Below are 12,353 nucleotides of genomic sequence, written 5' to 3'. Positions count from 1 at the left end.
ACTTCTGCAGTCGCTGTCATATCCAAATTTCATAAAAATATTTTCTACTCACGAAATACCAGAAAAGCTGATTAGCAACAATGGACCTCCTTTTCAAAGTTATGAGTGGGCATGATACATGAAATAATGGGGTATCAAACATGTACCTGATACACCATTATGGCCCCAGGGTAATGCAGAAGCTGAGGCATTTATGCGACCATTAAAGAAACTACTTCAAACGCCTCAGATTGAGAGCAAGAACATAACTAAATAACTTTTTCAACTTTTTCTGAATTACAGAAGCTCGCCTCATTGTGTAACTGGAATATCTTCTCAACAGTTGTTGTTCAACAGAACAATAAGCGCAAAGATACCACATCTACCAGAAAGTCCAGTCCCAATAAACAAGCACAAAGACTTAGCAGGAAAGGAGAAAAAAATCAAACAGAAAGCTAAAGAGTATTATGACAAGAGAAATCATACAAATTATTCAGAAGTAAAGCTAGGACACCAAGTCCTTGTAAGACAAAAGAAGAATAGCTTGACAAGCCGGTACAGTACAAATCCATACATTGTAACAGAATTCAAAGGCTCAAGAGTCACAGCTCAAAATCGAAATCACAAAATTACAAGAAACAAATCGTTTTTCAAAGTATTCAAAGGAATAGCAAATATTAAAGACAACAGCTTCGAGGACAGTGAAAGTGAAGATGAATTCAATGAACAGAATAATGAACAGAATAATGAACAGAACCAGGAAGAAGAACAACCTCAATGTAGATATCATGTACGAAACAGGATGATGACAAACTTTCACAGAACAGTTGTATCTCATTAAGTACTTACCATGTTCAATATAATCACATAATATTTGTTTTGGTTTGCTTAGTTATGTAAATAGTTAGTTGAAATTTGAGTATTGATTCGAGAACATGGCGTTTCTTTAAGCATTTCTACATAGTGAGAATATAATAGATTCTTTGGCATAAGTTTCATATGGCTTTTCTTTTTTGACAGCAAGTCTTTATTATACTTAATGCTGTTAGATGTTCCAAAATCATCATCACATGTTTGATTACAGCCACGTACAAGACATTTCAGTTTAGTTCTTTCTCTTTTTCTTGGGTTCGCAGAAACTTTTTTGCTCATTTTGTTAATCACACGCAGGCCACAGAAAGAAGGAAGGTAGTGAGAGTGACCTTGCCTCACTTAGCACAGTGTGATACCTATAGGTATCTATAGACTACAGAGTATGATGATTTTGGAGACAACATTAAAAAAAGCGAAAGCAAAGTTTCAAGAACGGAAGCAAAGTTTCAAGAACAGAAGCAAAGTTTCAAGAACGGAAGCAACGTTACAAGAAATTTAGTACACCTGGAAAAGATTTTACAATGTGAACTGAAACATATTCTCAGAACTATGGGTTGCCATTTTCAAGAGGTTGCTGACAAAACTCTCATTTATGAAGATTTGCTGACAAGATTTCGGTCTGGGGGTGTCACAGCAACCAAACCTCCAATCCCCCCTCCCCATAGCCACAGCCTTGCTCTTTGTCAGATATTGACACATTGTAAAGTTGGCTAATATATTTGATTGCACCTGAATGTGCAATACCAACTAACATTGTGTGATTTTTATACCTTGAATAGAGAGAGCTCTAAACATTTAGAGATGATGGGGACTGAGAGAATGGTTCTGTGCTGTCAATGATCTTCTTCTACCTGGATATGTTGATAAAAAAGTTATAAAGGTGTAAATACAAAGAACAACAAAAATTAAAAGCAATAGAACAAACTTGAACGAGGTTTTAAAAGTTAAAAAAGCGATCCAAACATAAAAACAATCAAACATCAAAAAGCTACAATCCTCCCAGGTTGTGATGCAAGAAAAGCAACCTCTTGCCATTCTTTGGAAGAAGTCTTGATCGCTTCTCTTCAAAAATGTTTCCAGCCCCCGAAAAAGCCGCTCCGAATAAACACTAGATTAGTTTGGCAATATGGGGGAAGGTGGTTTTGTGCTGCTTTCACCAAAAGAAAGGACTTTCCATGCGTGGTATGCATGGCATGTTGACATACCTGTCAAGTTCTGCAGCTAGAACAGAATGTGGGACGCTCAGCGTCTCTTTCCTTTTCCTAACAATGGCTTCCAGTGTGAAGTCATCGTCACCTACATCATCATCAGACCCCAAAACATGGTCATTCTGCTCAGAAATTTGGTCATAGCATGCTGAAAAGTCGTAGTGAATCTCTTCCTGTAGAGTCTCCAATTTTTTTTCATATGCCCTGGTGTGCAGTCCTGTTAGTCTGTATTCTCTTTATTGTCACCTTTTTCTTCAGAAGACTTTAGCACTAAAGCTGCTTTTCTGATGTCTTCTAGCAGCATGACCTGTCTATTGCTTATAGTCAGGGCTGTTAGCCTCAGATTTTGAGAGTCGTGCAAAATCCAATACCAGCATTTTGGGTGCTGAACAAGATAAGATGCAGATCCCAGCTGAGAAATGCCCCCAAATGCCATTTTTAGACTGCTGTACTTGGTCCCAGGCCCCAGGCTCCAAAAGTGTTTATTGTAAAAATACTGTTGCTAGTTGTGATAACAACATTAAATTTAAAAGAATTTGGCAGTTTGATATGCTCGAAAAGATAAGATGCAGACCCTAGCTGAGAAATGCCTCCAAATGCTATTTTTAGACTGTTGTACTAGGTCCCAGGCCCCAAAAGCGGAAGAAATTTTAGTGGAAGAAATCTGATACCTTCATTTTCAAACCCAGTAAATGAACCGGATGTTGTAATGGTTGCATTTCATTTCTTTTAAAAGTTTACTTTCGGGCATGCATTATGAAATTCAGTGGACAGGATCTATTGTCTTGTTTAATAATAGCCCTCGATGAATGTGTGTCCACTTTGGCAATCACAAAATACATGTGGTAAGAGTTCAGATGAAATATCTGCGGGGGCCATTGAAATTGCAAACAATTCATATACGTTTTTTTGAGAAATAAGACAATGATACGTGGAAATGTCTAAGAAAATATTTCAACTGGTTAACCCCCATAGCCAGTTGACCAGACCTAGTTTAATGAGCAAAGAAACATTTGAGACAAATTGGGAAAGTTTTTGTTGTTGCCAAAAATCGACATCAGGTGTATTAGAATGTCCAGCAAGGAAAAGCACTCCCTCCAATAAAGGTTCAGAATGAAGAAGCATTGTAGAACAGCTTAAAAGGTTTCAGGGCATTGGTGAGCTTCCTTCTTTCCTTGATACAAGGACAGGCTTAACAAGCAACGAGGTACTAGCTGGCAATCTCTTGCAAAATGAGGCAAAATTTCATAAGCGCTGCAAAAATAAATATGACAACTACCATTACCGAAGGTTATGTAGGAAAAGAAAGAAACAAACAGCTGATGTTGAAATTGCTTAGACCCCACCTAGCACACGCCAAAGGTACAGCGCAGATAATTCCAAAGTTAGGTGTTTTTTTGTGATTTGGAAGTGAATTTGACAAACGCTTGAACACTCAGAGTTCTTCAATGAAAAACTCTTAGCCAAATAAAGCGAAGGTGACATGGTAACAGTGAGGCCTGATATCACAAAGAATGCCTTTCCGCTCTTTAAAACCGTCTGAGAAGCTTTCTTTGAACAAAATCTGTTCAAGAAACAGAGGACACTATTAGAAAAGGGATAGTGTTGGCTGAGATTATTGATTATCTTAGAGACATGGTAGAATCTTCCAATAATATTTCCGTATTCAAGTTAAGCAGTATCAAAAAGCTCTTTTGCGATTGTTTTGTGGCGTGTGGTGCCACTGTAAAGAAAGTGCATAGTACTCGTTTGAAGAATGACATCTTACATCACATCCCAGAGCTTGAAGAAGAAAAGCCAGGAAACAATGTTCTCCTAACACAGAAGGAAGAAACCGGTACCGCAATTTATCAGGCAAGTCTAGAGAATGACCAGGATGATGGAATTTGCCTTTCTAAACCTGCCAATATCATTAGGGAACAAGTATTTCGCATAAGATTGAGTGGTGCAAGGTAAGCGGTCAAATACCACCAATGAAAGTGCCCGACATAGCAAAGAGCAAGAAACACAGTTTCCACTTTACCTTGGTGGTTACCGTTGATGATTCATTCTGAAACAAGAGAGAAAGCATTTTCTTCCCTGAAATAGGCAATGAGAACTTTTGTTGGATCCTGTGCCACAAAACTGTTAAAAGTTGCAACTGCTTCTTTTAGCAAATAATTTGCATTCTCTTTCTTTGTTCCTTTTTTGTAGGGACATAGAGTTCTTTATTTGTTTTGGTGGCTGCAGCTGTTGAACTGTCACTAGAACAGACATTTGAGCCATCAAGCTTAATATTAATCTCTGAAATTTCAAAAGATGGCTCAGTGCCCTTGTCTGGGTCACAAGAATCTCTTGATTCAATAAATGGATACAGCTTCTTGAACCAAGAACCATAGCCTTTCTGGTTAATAAAATTGTCTATACCGCTTGCAGTCTTTCTCATCATGGCTGCTTTTTTGCAAGCTGCAACACATGCTTTAAATTTGATTCTCACCTGACCAACAGTAAATAGAAATTTGCTATTGCGGCTGGCAAAGCGATCTTGGACATCTTTAGTAACTTTTTCATAGATTTCTGAATTTTTTGTTGCTTTGTTGTTAATAAATATTAACTTTTTCCTGTAATAATCCCTTTCACAAATAACCTCGTCAAAAAACGTCAATGACCTCGTTTATGCTTTCTTCGGACCATACTGATTTGCGTCCCTTTTTCTTCTGGCTGCGTTTCAAAGTGCAAGGGAACCCTGATTTTTTAGGGCCTGGGTAATTCCATGTCAAATCACCCAGTAAAACTTGGAAATGTCACCCACTATCTCAGATTCTCTTCATTTTCTGTCCAAAGGTTAATCACATGGAGATAAGGAGATTTTGAAAATTTCAGTTCAATATCTTCTCCCGTTAAAAAGTTATAGATCTTTGAAAATTGAATAAAACCCCGCAAAATTTGCTTTTTCCGCCATTATGGATTTCGCAACTTTTCAAAGTGCCTCACAGATTCTTCAATAGCTACCTTTCAACAAACATTTTGGTAATAAGATTTTGTACTATAGTTATTTCGGCTATGGAAAATCCAAATTTTTCATTAGTTTTCCCTCAAAATTTACCTGGAGAAAGATATGACACCTTATTTGGAACAATACAAAACAATTGATGACGTCACTAAGTAAAAAGTACCAATTGGTAACTTTTGAATATCTTTTGTCTATTAGGTAGCACCAACTAGATATTTGGCATACATATACAGCATACAATGCTGTTTATTAGAAAAGTGTTTAGATGTTGGTGTCATGCCTAGAAATAGAGAACCAGATGTTTACTACTTTTGAATTTTCATTAACGCTAAATACCAGAAATATCAAGTTTGTCACATAACTACCATATGATAAGCAAGTAAATCTAGGAGAATTCTGAATTTTCTATTTTACCATTTGAATAACAAGTTCTGAATTTAATTCCACTATGATCAGTTTGAAACAAACATACACTTATGTGCCAACAAAAACTCTCAGATCAAAGCTATTGTAATGGGTAGAAATCATTTGAAGTATGTATCAGGAAAAGTCTTTCCCTCTTTAACTTTTTCAAACTAATGAGAATTCTGATGTTTGTTTATGATCAAAGCAAGAAACAATCAGGAAACAACTCTATTGTCAAGCCTATTGAAAAATGAAGATCAATCATAGCAGCAATTCTACAGAGAGAAAAGGAGAGGCAAATAAATACATAAAAGGACAATTTCTATAGGTCTTTCCTGAAGAGGAAAGGACACCTATACAAAACAGAGGAATTGTCTAAAGTGATGATGTCAAGTTGCATCATAATTCCCAATGCTTTTCAATCCTGTTAGGCAGGTGTGAATGGTGTGAGTCAGACACAATCAATACAGAATCACAGGAAACAAAGGAGACAACAATAGAAAGGGAAGTTTATGGTATTTTAAGTTCTTTGCAAATCCTGTGTTAGACTATCACACCAAGGTTGAAAAACGACATCAAGTTTGAGTTAAGCAGTTATCATTCATTCTGTTTTATTGAAAGAACAAGAACATAGTGCTCTATAATCTGACATGGCCTTCAGTAAACAACTTGCAAAATGTTCACGGGGAAATTTTCTAAATGAGGATTGTCATTTGCTGACATTTACAAGAGAAAATGGGTTTAAAAGCCTTACAGAAATGAGTGAAGAAGAGAGGGAGCTAGTGAGGCTTAGGACTATGATGGATAGTATTGATTCACAATTTCTGATATGTTTTCATCATGAGCAATCTATCTTACAGCAATACAAGACACTTCAAACCAAGTGTTGTGATCCCTTACACACGCACAAGAAAGCTGTAAAAGGCTCATTGAGGCCTATATCTCTGAAAGCATGGAATGAGTATAGAGCAGTTGGAATCGAAACAATTCCTGGCAAGAAATTATGTCCAACATGCAGACGGAAACTGACAATGATCAGAAACAATGACAGTTATGATAATGATTATCATGACGATAATGATGACACTGAGGATGTATCCTTTCAGTCTTTTGAGCGTCTGGATGGTAGGAAGAAATTAAACAGAAGTTTGGATTTACTTGATGTAAGTTCAATTAAAGTACACAGCATTCCAGCACACTCAAGACCCTCATACGGGAAAAGGAAATTTAGCGAAGCTGCAAGTAGGCTGGATACTCATGGCAAAGAAATAAAGGAGCAAATTGCTAAAGCCATTTGCATACCCTTAAGTGAGCTATCAGAAAGTCAAAAATATCAGAATGAATTGGAAGAGCAGGAAGAAAAGGCTAAGGATCTTGACAAACTTTTGGAACTTATGAAATACAAAATGAAAGTTTCGACCAGAAGTGAACAAATTCAGATTTTAACACTTGCACCACCATCCTGGTCAATCAGCAAGACACAGAAAGAGTTTAATGTTTCTGAATACATGGTAAAAAAAGCAAGATCAGTATGCTCAGCAAAGGGTATTTTTGGACTTCCAGAAAGAAAACGTGGGAAAAGATTGCCTGCTGAAACTGCCCAGCTTATTGAGAATTTTTACTGTAACGATGAGAATAGCAGGCAGATGCCAGGAAAAAAGGATTATGTCAGCATAGGAAGAAATGTACATGTTCAGAAGCGTTTACTCCTGTGTGACTTGAAAGAAATTTATGCATCATTCAAGATTTCCAACCCTCACATAAAAGTTGGCTTTTCAAAGTTTTGTCAGCTTCGACCAAAATGGTGTATCTCAGTTGGATGTTCTGGAAGTCACTCTGTGTGTGTATGCACCATTCACCAGAATGTTGTCTTGATGCTTAATGCAATCAAAATTAAAAAAAATAGGAATGAACTGATGGAAATGTTGGTCTGCAGTTTGGATTCCAAAGAATGCATGATTCATAGATGCAAAAACTGTCCTTCTGAAGACAGACTAAAAGAGTTCTTGCAAAAGGAAATACTTGAGGATCCTGATGAGTTTGGTGATGATTGCTACCTGGAAATCAAGTTCCAGCAGTGGACAACTGTAGACAGGTCACAACTTATAAGCCAATGCTTACCAGCCACTGACTTCATTTCTTTACTGGTCAGGAAATTAAATGATCTAACAGGACACTCATACATTGCAAAAGCACAAGCTGCTTACCTCAGGCAAAGAAAGGATGAGCTGAGGGATAATGACGCTATTGTACTCCTTGACTTTGCAGAAAACTATAAGTTTGTTGTGCAGGATGAAGTGCAAGGATTCCATTGGAATCAACAGTCATGCACACTTCATCCTGTTGCGGTATATTATAAGGCAAGAGGAAAGACCATTCAGCAATCTGTTTGCTTCATCTCAGATGATTGCTGCCATGACACAGCCTTTGTTTACAAAGTAGTAAAGGATACAATATCATTTACGAAAAAGAACCTGGTATGCAATCTAGAGCATGTTTTATACTTCAGTGATGGATGTGCTGCCCAGTACAAAAACTGCAAAAACTTTCTGAACATTTCACGGCACAAAGAAGATTTTGATGTTTCATGTACCTGGTCTTTTTTTGCAACATCACATGGAAAATCCCCCTGCGATGGGATAGGAGGCACCCTCAAAAGGCTTGTGTCTAGGGCAAGCCTACAAAGACCCTTTCAAGATCAAATACTCAGTTCAAAAGATGTTTTTGAATACTGTCAAAGAGAGATTCAAGGGATTGAAGTATTTTTCATTTCATGTCATGAAATGGGGAATGTTCGCCATACTCTCGAAAGTAGGTTCCGAAGTGCCATCACGATCCCAGGAACAAGATCTTACCATCATTTTCAACCATTAGAAGGAAGCATCATAGGAATGAAAAGAGTCTCATCAGATACTAATTTTGACCTTCTTTTTGATGTCAGACTTGGTAGGATCCAGGAGGAACAAGAGGAAATAAAAAATTCAGATTTTGTGTTGTGCAGATATGATGAGAATTGCTGGATTGGTATTGTTTGTGACATTGACAAGGAACATGGAGATTTTGACATTAAATTCATGCACCCATCATACCCATCTAGATCATATAACTGGCCATTACGAGAAGACCGATGTCATGTCCCATCAAGTCATATTATTGCACCACTGAATCCGCCAGTTACTGTTACTGGACGACAGTACAATATAAAAGATGAGGACATCAGACTAATTGAAGAGAAACTTAGACAAAAAATAGTTTGATAAGAACAGAAATTTAAGAATTTTCCTAGATTTACTTGCTTATCATATGGTAGTTCTGTGACAAACTTGATATTTCTGGTATTTCGCGTTAATGAAAATTCAAAAGTAGTAAACATCTGGTTCTCTATTTCTAGGCAAGACACCAACATCTAAACACTTTTCTAATAAACAGCATTGTATGCTGTATATGTATGCCAAATATCTAGTTGGTGCTACCTAATAGACAAAAGATATTCAAAAGTTACCAATTGGTACTTTTTACTTAGTGACGTCATCAATTGTTTTGTATTGTTCCAAATAAGGTGTCATATCTTTCTCCAGGTAAATTTTGACGGAAAACTAATGAAAAATTTGGATTTTCCATAGCCGAAATAACTATAGTACAAAATCTTATTACCAAAATGTTTGTTGAAAGGTAGCTATTGAAGAATCTGTGAGGCACTTTGAAAAGTTGCGAAATCCATAATGGCGGAAAAAGCAAATTTTGCGGGGTTTTATTCAATTTTCAAAGATCTATAACTTTTTAACGGGAGAAGATATTGAACTGAAATTTTCAAAATCTCCTTATCTCTATGTGATTAACCTTTGGACAGAAAATAAAGAGAATCTGAGATAGTGGGTGACATCACCTAGGTGACTTGACATGGAATTACCCGCCTGGCTTATGCCAAAATCTTCTGGATCTACGACAACATCGTCTTCAGATCCTTCCTCTTCGTCAATATCATGCTCTACATCGTCTTCATTGTGATTTTCTGTAACTATTTGGCCCTCTGGGTAACTTTGATCTGATAGGCTGTCGCTATCCTCTAATTCTTGATTTCCACGTAAAAACGATGGGAGTTTTGTTCGGAAAGCAGCCATTTCAACCAACAAGGAAACTAATGGAATTTTGGCGCCACAAGTATACACGCATGCGTGTTGTAATTTAATCACTCTTCAATCATTCAAAATCAAGATTAATCACAAATTTCTTTTAATTCGCTTCGGCAGGAATACGGCGCCTGAAACCAACCCGCATTTCTGCCGCATTAAACTAATAAATTTTTGTTTGGTTTCAGATGCCGTATTTCTGCCGCATTTAATTGACACTTAAACTTTTTCAGCCTTGTCAATTTAATTCGCTGCGGTGTATGAACTGGGCCTAAATAGACATTTCTAGAGAATGAATAACATTTTGGTAAATTGGATCTCAACTTTTTTGGAAAAATCACATATATTTTTACTTGTTTGCATGCGGCAGAAAAGTTAGAGATTTAGGACTAATAATTAGCACCAAAGATAAATATGAATGTGTAAGAACTATTTTTATTTCTTAGAGTCTCTCACAGGAAATGTATATTGAGATCTTCAGCTCAAAATATTAATTACTCTTTGAGCAGCACTGTAAAAAAGGAAGAGATACGTCCGTTTTTCAAAAACTTAAGAAAACGGAAAACTATGTTAGTACAACTTGTTCTTTTGGACAGAAACCTCTTAGTAGGCTCCAGACTCGTACAACTGAACCTACTTTTTCTTTCTCTTTGTCTTACAGTCCTTTTTTGATGGCCCTTAGCCTTTGCCTCTGCCTTTTTACCCTCTCAGTTGATCTTTTCTCTGCACAATACAATCACAACACAATACAATCGCAATCGCACAATACAATCGCAATCGCACAATACAATCGCAATCGCACAATACAATCGCAATCGCACAATACAATCGCAATTGCACAATACAATCGCAATCGCAATCAATTGAAATAAGGCAATTGTTTGTGTAATGACCAGGTCGGATTCCAAGCCTTTCAAGAATAGCAGCTGGCCCTTTCCAGGATACTATTGGCAACGGATTGACACTGCTGAACAGATTCAAATAAGGGACAGCACCACTGATTTGGATACCTTCTGATGTCCACATCAGTATAATGCTTCTCACAAAGGAATGTAGATAGTGTAACATCAAAACCATCACATCCATTTGCGGGTTTTATGAGACTACACCAACGAAGCTTCTTGGGTTTCTTTTGTGGGAAATTCTAAATATCAAGATGTGAAGTTTTGGAAAATCACGCCAATCTGCATACTTTGAGTTACTATTTCAGCATAACTAAGGCCCCTAATGCAAAAAAGGTTTATGAAAAAATGTGAACTGGGAGAGAAAGCTTCATGTTTGATATCTGACAGATTGAGGCTAGGGACATATGAGAGAATTATTGTAACCATACATCATACATAAAATATACCTGTCATCAAAATTCGCCAGGCACTTCATCTGATTCATCTCCCTCTTTCATGTCATAATCGTCATCTGATTCATCTTCACTGGAACTATCTTCTTCATTCTCACAAATTTTTTCATCTTCTACTCGATTGCTAATGGGTAATTTGGAAAGGGTCTCCATGACTTTAACCTCATCTCTTCTCACTCCTGCAAAAAACCGACATGGGCTACTTTATATCCATACATGGGATCATATAAGCTTGACACTTGTAAAAAAACAAAACCTCTTGAATGAGAGATCAGTAACAATATCAGTTGAGCATCTCCCATTGTTTAACCCTGGTTAAATGGGGAATGTTCCCTGTGAACATGTATTGGCTTATTAACATGTTTTGAAACTGATATTGCATCTAGTTACCCTAACAAAAACAGGAACATAAAAAATATGGAACATAAAATATCTATTTTCTTGTGCTTTGTTTTAATTTGCGAAGCTTGAATTTGTAGGCTAGCCATTGGTTTCCTAAGCCTCATGTTTTGTGTAGCATAGGGCTCAAATCTTGATTGGCTGAGAGCTTGCGCTAAGTCACGTGGTCTCTCTCGCCGCTAAGCCAATCACGGTCCCGGAAAGTGTAAACAAACTTAGGCCAAAGCCGAAAATTGGGCATTTTTACCACCCTCCATTAAAAAAATAACGTGTAAAATCTGCTGCGATAAATTTCAAATTTTTTCAACTACAGCCCTACACAGATAAATTTCCCACAAATCTACCGTGGAACATGACCTGATTTTTAATTGTTTAGAAAATACAGCGTCTCAAACCTAGCCAGCAGAAACATTTATATTGAAGGAGATTGTAATGAATGAATTAACTGTCAAAAACAACAGATTAACAAGAAAACTCAAATTTTAATTATTATTGTTTTTTCACAATTCATAAACCATGTTTACTTCAACTTTATACCTGGGAATTTTGATGAAAAACGATTTCATTCATGACTATAACGTAGGCCGACGCAACAAAATCAGCAACTGGTAGCTCTCCTCAGATTACGGAATTCAATTTTTTTTATTCTATGTGGTAAAATCTTGTAAGTGGTCAGGAAATTATATTTAATGGCAGTGCTAGTGCCCGAAGCGTTGACGTCCACATTATCCGGGTCACAAAATAGAAATGTCACTTCTGTTCTGTGTCCGGGTTATGGTATGTTCCGGAATGTTCAAAATGACATGTGCTTTGCACTCGAGTGACTCGAACCATAGTTAATAGAATAATCCCTGGTTAGGAATGCCAGCGAACTTCAGAAGCTGATGTCTTTGTTCCGCAAAAATAGCTGTCACGTGACATTGATAGTGCACACCACATCATCTCACGCGACACGAGATGTTGATAGTGTACATGATATTCTCGTTTTAAAGAGTACTTTGCCAAAATAA

The sequence above is a fragment of the Rhopilema esculentum genome, chromosome 8 (assembly GCF_057945365.1).
Source record: "Rhopilema esculentum isolate cy_ngs chromosome 8, ASM5794536v1, whole genome shotgun sequence".
NCBI lineage: Eukaryota > Metazoa > Cnidaria > Scyphozoa > Rhizostomeae > Rhizostomatidae > Rhopilema > Rhopilema esculentum.
This window is presented reverse-complemented; position numbering follows the sequence as displayed.